This window comes from Myotis davidii, unplaced genomic scaffold (assembly GCF_000327345.1).
Source record: "Myotis davidii unplaced genomic scaffold, ASM32734v1 scaffold233, whole genome shotgun sequence".
NCBI lineage: Eukaryota > Metazoa > Chordata > Mammalia > Chiroptera > Vespertilionidae > Myotis > Myotis davidii.
In genome coordinates this window covers 1436206-1443114 of record NW_006285917.1, presented here as the reverse complement: position 1 = coordinate 1443114, position 6909 = coordinate 1436206, and the positions used below count along the sequence as shown (strand labels likewise).

At 43.3% G+C, this 6909-nt stretch overlaps 1 protein-coding gene across 1 annotated transcript in view; it reads right to left on the bottom strand.

The window, feature by feature from the left end:
- ITGB7 (integrin subunit beta 7) overlaps positions 1-6903 on the bottom strand; it is an 18141-nt gene extending 11238 nt beyond the window's left edge. Inside the window, exon 1 of the mRNA XM_015559605.1 lies at positions 6219-6903. The gene's annotated coding sequence lies outside the window, so the exon portion shown is untranslated. The remainder of the gene's footprint in view (positions 1-6218) is intronic.
- Positions 6904-6909: the final 6 nt, after the last annotated feature.

Genomic DNA, 6909 nt, shown 5'->3' with positions numbered 1-6909 from the left:
CTCTCTCTCTCTCTCTCTCTCTCTCTCTCTCCTTTCCTCTCTAAAATCAATAAAAAATATATTTAAAAAAAGAAAAAAGAGGCCAGGGTGAGCAAAATGCCCTAGCCAAGAGTCTGGGGACTGGGCCAGGAGGCACCATGGTCTACACACAGATAGATTGGAATCAACAAGATTCCAAGTCATAGTGGAAATAGAACCACAAGGGAAACAGACCAGATTCTGGTCCTGCCTCAGTCACTCATTGGCTGTGTGGCAGGTCAGACTTTCTCTCTGGGCCTCATTCCACATCTGTAAAGTGAGGGTATTGAATAATCTGACAGCTCTTATAGCTTTTATAATCTTGGATTTTATATAAGGGAAGAGTGTTAGAGGCTGTAAATAAGGGGGCGGGAGTCTGAGTAGAATGATAAGAAATAAAGCTGGAGCAGATGAGGGACTGCGTGAAAGGCACGAAGGTTAGCTGTATTTGTTTAACATGAGAAATAAATGCAAGAGAAATAAAGATTAGATCATAAGAACTTTCTGAAGGTCTGGAATAGCACAGGAAGGAAGGGCAACGGGTGATAAAACTTTTTCTGTGCTTTGCACAAAGGGAATCTAGAGTGGAGAAAAAGCCTGAAGGCCCGGCCAGCATGGTTCAGTGGTTGAGCATTGACCTATGAACCAGGAAGTCAGGGTACATGCCTGCGTTGAGGGCTCAATCCCCAATTGGGGGTAGTCACGCCCAGGTTGCAGGCTTGATTCCCAGTGTGGGGTGTGCAGGAGGCAGAGGATCAATGATTCTCTTCTCATCATTGATGTTTCTAGCTCTCTCTCCCTCTCCCTTCTCTGATTCAATAAAGATATTTAAGCGGGGAGCAGAGAGAGAGAGAGAGAGAGAGAGAGAGAGAGAGAGACATATCAATGTGAGAGAGCCTGAAGGCAGGGTAATTCCTGGAATGACCTCTAGGGAATACCAGGTAAATTTCTGATTTTAAAAAACATATTAATGAAAATTTTGAATGGGCAACCCTTTACCATGCTTCAAAAATAAAATAAAAAAAGCCTTAGCTGGTTTGGCTCAGTGGATAGAGCATCGGCCTGCAGACTGAAGGGTCTGGGGTTTGATTCCGGCAATGGCACATGCCCAGGTTGCTGGCTCAATCCCCAGTAGGGGGCATGCAGGAGGCAGCCAATCAATGATTCTCTCTCATCATTGATGTTTCTATCTCTCCCTCTCCCTCTCTGAAATTAATAAAAATATATTTAAATAAAGATTTAAAAATCATATTGGCCTTCTTTTTTTTTACATAAACGGAAAAGCTGATTCTAAAATTCATATGGAATTCCATGAATAGCCAGAACAATCTTTGACTCTCCGGGCCCAGGGACCTGGTGAAGCAGTGAGAGGGGCAGACTTCAACTACTTGTCTTCAGTTTCCTGTCCCTTCTCCATTGGGGTTCAGAACAGGGGAGCACCTGCCTGCTGAGAGGGTGGAGAGGCACCAATAAAAAGCCTCCCTTTTTGCCTAACCACTTGCTCTGGTTGTGTCCAAGAAGCATAGTCCACCCTAACCGGTTTGTCTCGGTGGCTAGAGCGTCGGCCTGCAGACTGAAGGGTCTGGGGTTTGATTCCGGCAATGGCACATGCCCAGGTTGCTGGCTCAATCCCCAGTAGGGGTGTGCAGGAGGCAGCCAATCAATGATTCTCTCTCATCATTGATGTTTCTATCTCTCCCTCTCCCTCTCTGAAATTAATAAAAATATATTTAAATAAAGATTTAAAAATCATATTGGCCTTCTTTTTTTTTACATAAACGGAAAAGCTGATTCTAAAATTCATATGGAATTCCATGAATAGCCAGAACAATCTTGAAAAAGAACAAAGTAGGAGGACTCACACTTCCCAACTTGTCACAGGTCAGTGTGGTGCTGACATAAGGACAGGCATATAGATTCATGGAGTAGAATTGAGAGTCCAGAAGTAAATCCATCCACTTATGGCCAATTGATTTTCAACAAAGGTGCCAAACCATTCAATAAAGAGAAAATAATATTCAACAAATGGTGCTGGGATGACTGGATATCCACATGTAAAATAATGAAGTTGGGTAAGAGGTCAACTGAAGGACTTGTATGCATTCATATAAGCATAACCAACAGACACAAGACACTGGGGGGTAGGGGAGGCTAGGGGAATGTCAAGGGGGGGGGAGGAAGGAGACACATGTAATACTCTTTGTAATACTTTAAGCAATAAAACAAAATTAAAAACAAACAAACAAAAATAATGAAGTTGGGTTCCTACCTCACAACATATACAAAAATTAACTGAAAATGAATCAAAGGCCTTTTAAAAAGTGCTTAAACTATAAATCCTTAGGAAAAACATAGGGGTAAATCTTCATGATTTTGGACTTGACAATTGACTCTTAGCTGTAACATCAAAAGCACAAGCCACAATTTTTTTAAAAAGCACAAGCAACACAAGAAAAAAGATAAATTGCACTTCATCAAAATGTAAAACTTGTGCATCAGAGGACACTTTCAAGAGAGTAAAACGATGGGTCTCAGAATGGGAGAAAATATTTACAAATCATATATCTGATTAATATCCAGAATATATAAAGAACTCTTACAGATCAACAACAAAAAGACAACTCTATTTTAAAATGAGCAAAGGATCTGTAATACTTTCAACAATAAAGATAAATTTTTAAAAATAGCAAGCAGGACCATGGAAGAGAGTATCCGGATAACTTTGAAAGAAAAGAAAAGAAAAAAGTGGGCAAAGGATTTAAATAGTTGTTTCGATAAAGGAGATAGACAAATGGCCGACAAGCACATAAAACGATGCTCAACACTAGTTGTCCAGAAAATGCAAATCAAAACCACAGCAAGGCATCGCTTCATACTCTCTAGAATGGCTATCGTTAAAAAATGGAAAATAAGTGTTGATGAGGATGTAGAGAAAATGGGACTCTCATTGTTAGTGGTGAGAACACTGTGGGAAACAGTTTGGTGATTCTTCGATAAGTTAAAACATAGAATTACCCTATGACAGTGGTTCTCAACCTTCTGGCCCTTTAAATACAGTTCCTCCTGTTGTGACCCAACCATAAAATTATTTTCGTTGCTACTTCATAACTGTAATGTTGCTACTGTTATGAATCGTAATGTAAATATCTGATATGCAGGATGGTCTTAGGCGACCCCTGTGAAAGGGTCGTTTGACCACCAAAGGGGTCGCGACCCACAGGTTGAGAACCGCTGCCCTATGACCTGACAATTTCACTCTTGGTGTATTCCTAAAGAATTGAAAACAGGTGTTCAAACAAAAACTTGTATACACACACACACACACACACACACACACAAGATGGAGGGGAAAAAACTTGTACATGAATATTCATAGCAGTACTACTCACAATAGCTGAAAGGTAGAAACAACCCAATGTCCATCAACTGATGAATAGGTAAAACAAAATAGGTATATCCCTACAATGAAATAGTATTTGGCCATAAAAAGGAACAAAGTACTGACCATGCTGCAACACCAATGAACCTTGAAAACATTATGCTGAGTGAACAAAACCAGTCACAAAAACCCACAGAATGTATGACTCTACTTATGTGAAACAGCCTGAGTGTGCCCAGCTGGCATGGCTCAGTGATTGAGCATCGACCTATGAACCAGGAGGTCATGGTTCGATTCCCAGTCAGGGCACGTGCTGGGTTGTGGGCTCCATCTCCAGTGTGGTGTATGCAGGAGGCAGCTGGTCAATGGTTCTCTCTCATCATTGACATTTCTAGCTCTCTCTCCCTCTCCCTTCTTCTCTGAAATCAATAAAAATATTTTAAAAAGAAAAAGTAGATTAGAGGTTCCCAGATGTTGGGGAGGAGAGAAGGATGGAGAGTGACTGCTTAATAGACAGTTTCCCTTTGAGGTGAAGAAAAAGTTCTGGAAGTAGATAGTGTTTGTGGTTGCACATCATTGTGAATGTCCTTAATGCCATTGAGTCAGATACACTTAAAAACTGTTAAAATGATAGATTTTATGTGTATTTTACCACCATAAAAAAAGATCAAAGTTAAATAAGATACTGGGAAATCCCCCATCCACCCACTTCCACACCCACTTTAAATAAATAACCATCATTTATTATTATCATTTGTTGCTTGTAGTCTTTCTAGAGATTGTTTTATGCATATACAAACTAATGTAAACATATGTCGGGTGTCCCCAAAAATGTATACACACTGAATAATTATAAAGGCAATGTTTATTAAAATACATTTCATTTTCATAATTCAGCTATCAGCTGATAAAGTATGTATACATTCTTTGGGGACATTCTGTATATATATTCTTCAAATGGTAGAATCAAATGATAGAATTCTAAAAATGAGAGAATACACAGTTTGGCATCTTACTTTTTTTTTCTCCTTTACTTTTCTTAGAGATCCTGCTACCCAAGAAAATAAAGAACTTCCTTGTTTATTTTTACAGGCATATAGTTTTTTATTGCATAGATTGATCATATTGTGGTTAGTCTCTTATGGTGGGGTTTTTTAATTGCTTCTAATTGTTCACTATTGTAAATAATATTGCAGTGAAAATTCATATATTTTCATTTCACATGTGTGGAAGGGAATCTGCAGGATAAATCCCTGGAAGAGAGTTTGTGAGGTCAGTAAACAGGCACCATTTGTAATATTGCCGAGTGTTGCCAACATAACTGCCTTAAAGAATGCGCCAGTTTACATCCCCATCAGTGGTCTATGAGGAAGGCCAGATAACTCTTGGTCATGAAGCATCTGCCTCCTCCTCAGCCTGGACCTAGACTCAAATCCTGATGCTCTGCAGAGTGTGGGAAAGGGTGGGGTGCCCATTGACCACCGTGTCCTGCTCCCCTCCACCTGTGACCTCAGGCATAGAATCTATGTGTAATGGAGGCTCCACCCTCCGAGACAGACCAGCCCAGTGTAACCTCAGCCTTGTTTGCTCTGCACGCCTGTGGTCGGGGGAGACTGGAGATGCTGCAGTACAAAGCCCACTTTTGACTCATCTCTCATAGGTGGGGCCCCCATGGTACACTGGTTCCCCGGATAGGACAACCCCAGAAACCTCAAGCCCCACTCATCTCCCCTAAAGGGGGCCCAGGGACTCCCTGGACAGCCCACTCCAATCCCCTTCTCTTAATTCCCCCTCCACCTTGTTCTCCCCTCCTTATGAATACATGACCTGCCATTTCTCTTGATCTGCCTCACTCTCCCGTTTCTATTCAAAAATTTTATTACATTTCTGCTGCTTTTCTCTTCTCCACTTTTTCACAGTTCTTTGTTTTGCTTCTTTTTCTCTCTGATCCTAACCATAGGAAGGCAGAAGCTTCTAGTTCAACCCCCCTCTTTATACAAATGGAAACCTGAATCCAGAGTGGTGAGCGACTCGCCCAAGGTCACACAGTGCACTAGAGGCAGAACAGGGACTGAGACAGGTGTTCTGTTTCCCTCCAAGCCAGGCGCCATCAGTGAGGAAGTGAGTGCCCTCTCCCCAAGTAGCCCCAATGGACTCTACCTAATCCCCTTCCTCTTTCCACGGGGGAGGGGGACTTCTTTAGTCTTCCCTTCTCTCCCTCCGTGGTTGTCTCATTTTCCTGGACTCAATTCTGACTCCAGTACACACCCTACTGTTCCCTGAGCAGCTGAAAACCAGCGGCTTCCCAATCTATCCAGATCTTCCCAAGTCAGGCAGAACCCTGTGCTGTCCACTCAGGAGTCACCAGGAGGAAAGAGAACCGAGCCCCTGGGCTACAGTCACCCAAGAGTGGGGAATCTGGGCTGAGCACCCCCTTAACCCCTCCCACCCCCCACTGCGAGCTCATTAAGCAGCAGGATGGCAGCTGGGGAGTAATATTAGGAGAACCTACCTTGGCATAATCCTTGGCACATGGCAGGCATTCAAATTAATAGCACCTACACATTCCCTCCCCTTCTTTTCCTCCCTCCAGCCCCATTCTTGGGAAACTGATGCAAGAGAGAGAGGTGGGGAGAAGGAGGGCTTGTGAAATGGGAGAAAGGAACAAGACAGGGCATCTTAGGAATGCAGGAGTTCAGAGCCTTGCTCAAGTCTCAGTGAATCCTGGGAGTCTTCAGGTCAGAACCCCTTCCAGGGAGGTTGGAACCAGGTGGGGCCTGGACCAGTACAGAGGCAGGAGGGCTGATGCCCTGGTACTCACAGGTGCGAGCAGGGCAGCCTTTCCTCCAGCGGCAGCGGCAGCCTTTGTGTACTGATCTGGGAGGCTACAAGAGGAGGAAGTGACACGCCCGGGGTGGGGAAGACTTGGGGGTGGTGGGGGTGACTGATCTAGAAAGTGGAGCAGATAGGGTGGAACTGGGCCAAGAGAGTTGATGATACAGGGATCTGGAAGATCATCTATTGAGCACCTAGTAGTGCTGGGTGTATTCTGATGTTGTAACTAATCCTCACAGGAGCCTCATGACATTGGTGTTAATATCCCCCCAGCCCCTCTAGTTTCACAGATGTAGAGGCTGAGAGGTAAAAAGTAAAAACTACCCAAGGTCACGTGGCTAGTAACTGTATGATCTAGGATTGCCTCCAGAGTTGATGTCTTCACCTCCTTGTATATATAGTTATTGACTCTTCCTGTGGCTATTTTCTCATCTGTCAAGTGGAACTCATAGGGTTGGTGGTTGAGAATTGAATGAGACTAATTCATATCAGTTGTTTAGAAGAGAACCTGGCACATACTAAGGGCTTGATGAGAGAAGCAGTGAATGAGAAGTAATGGGGTGAAAAGTGGAGAGGCTTTGAGAAATTCAAGGTCCAGACAGCTGGGAAGTTGAGAGAGAGGCACAGGGCCAGGCTTAGAAAATGAGACTGGGCCAAGGAGCCCAGACAGGAGTGGA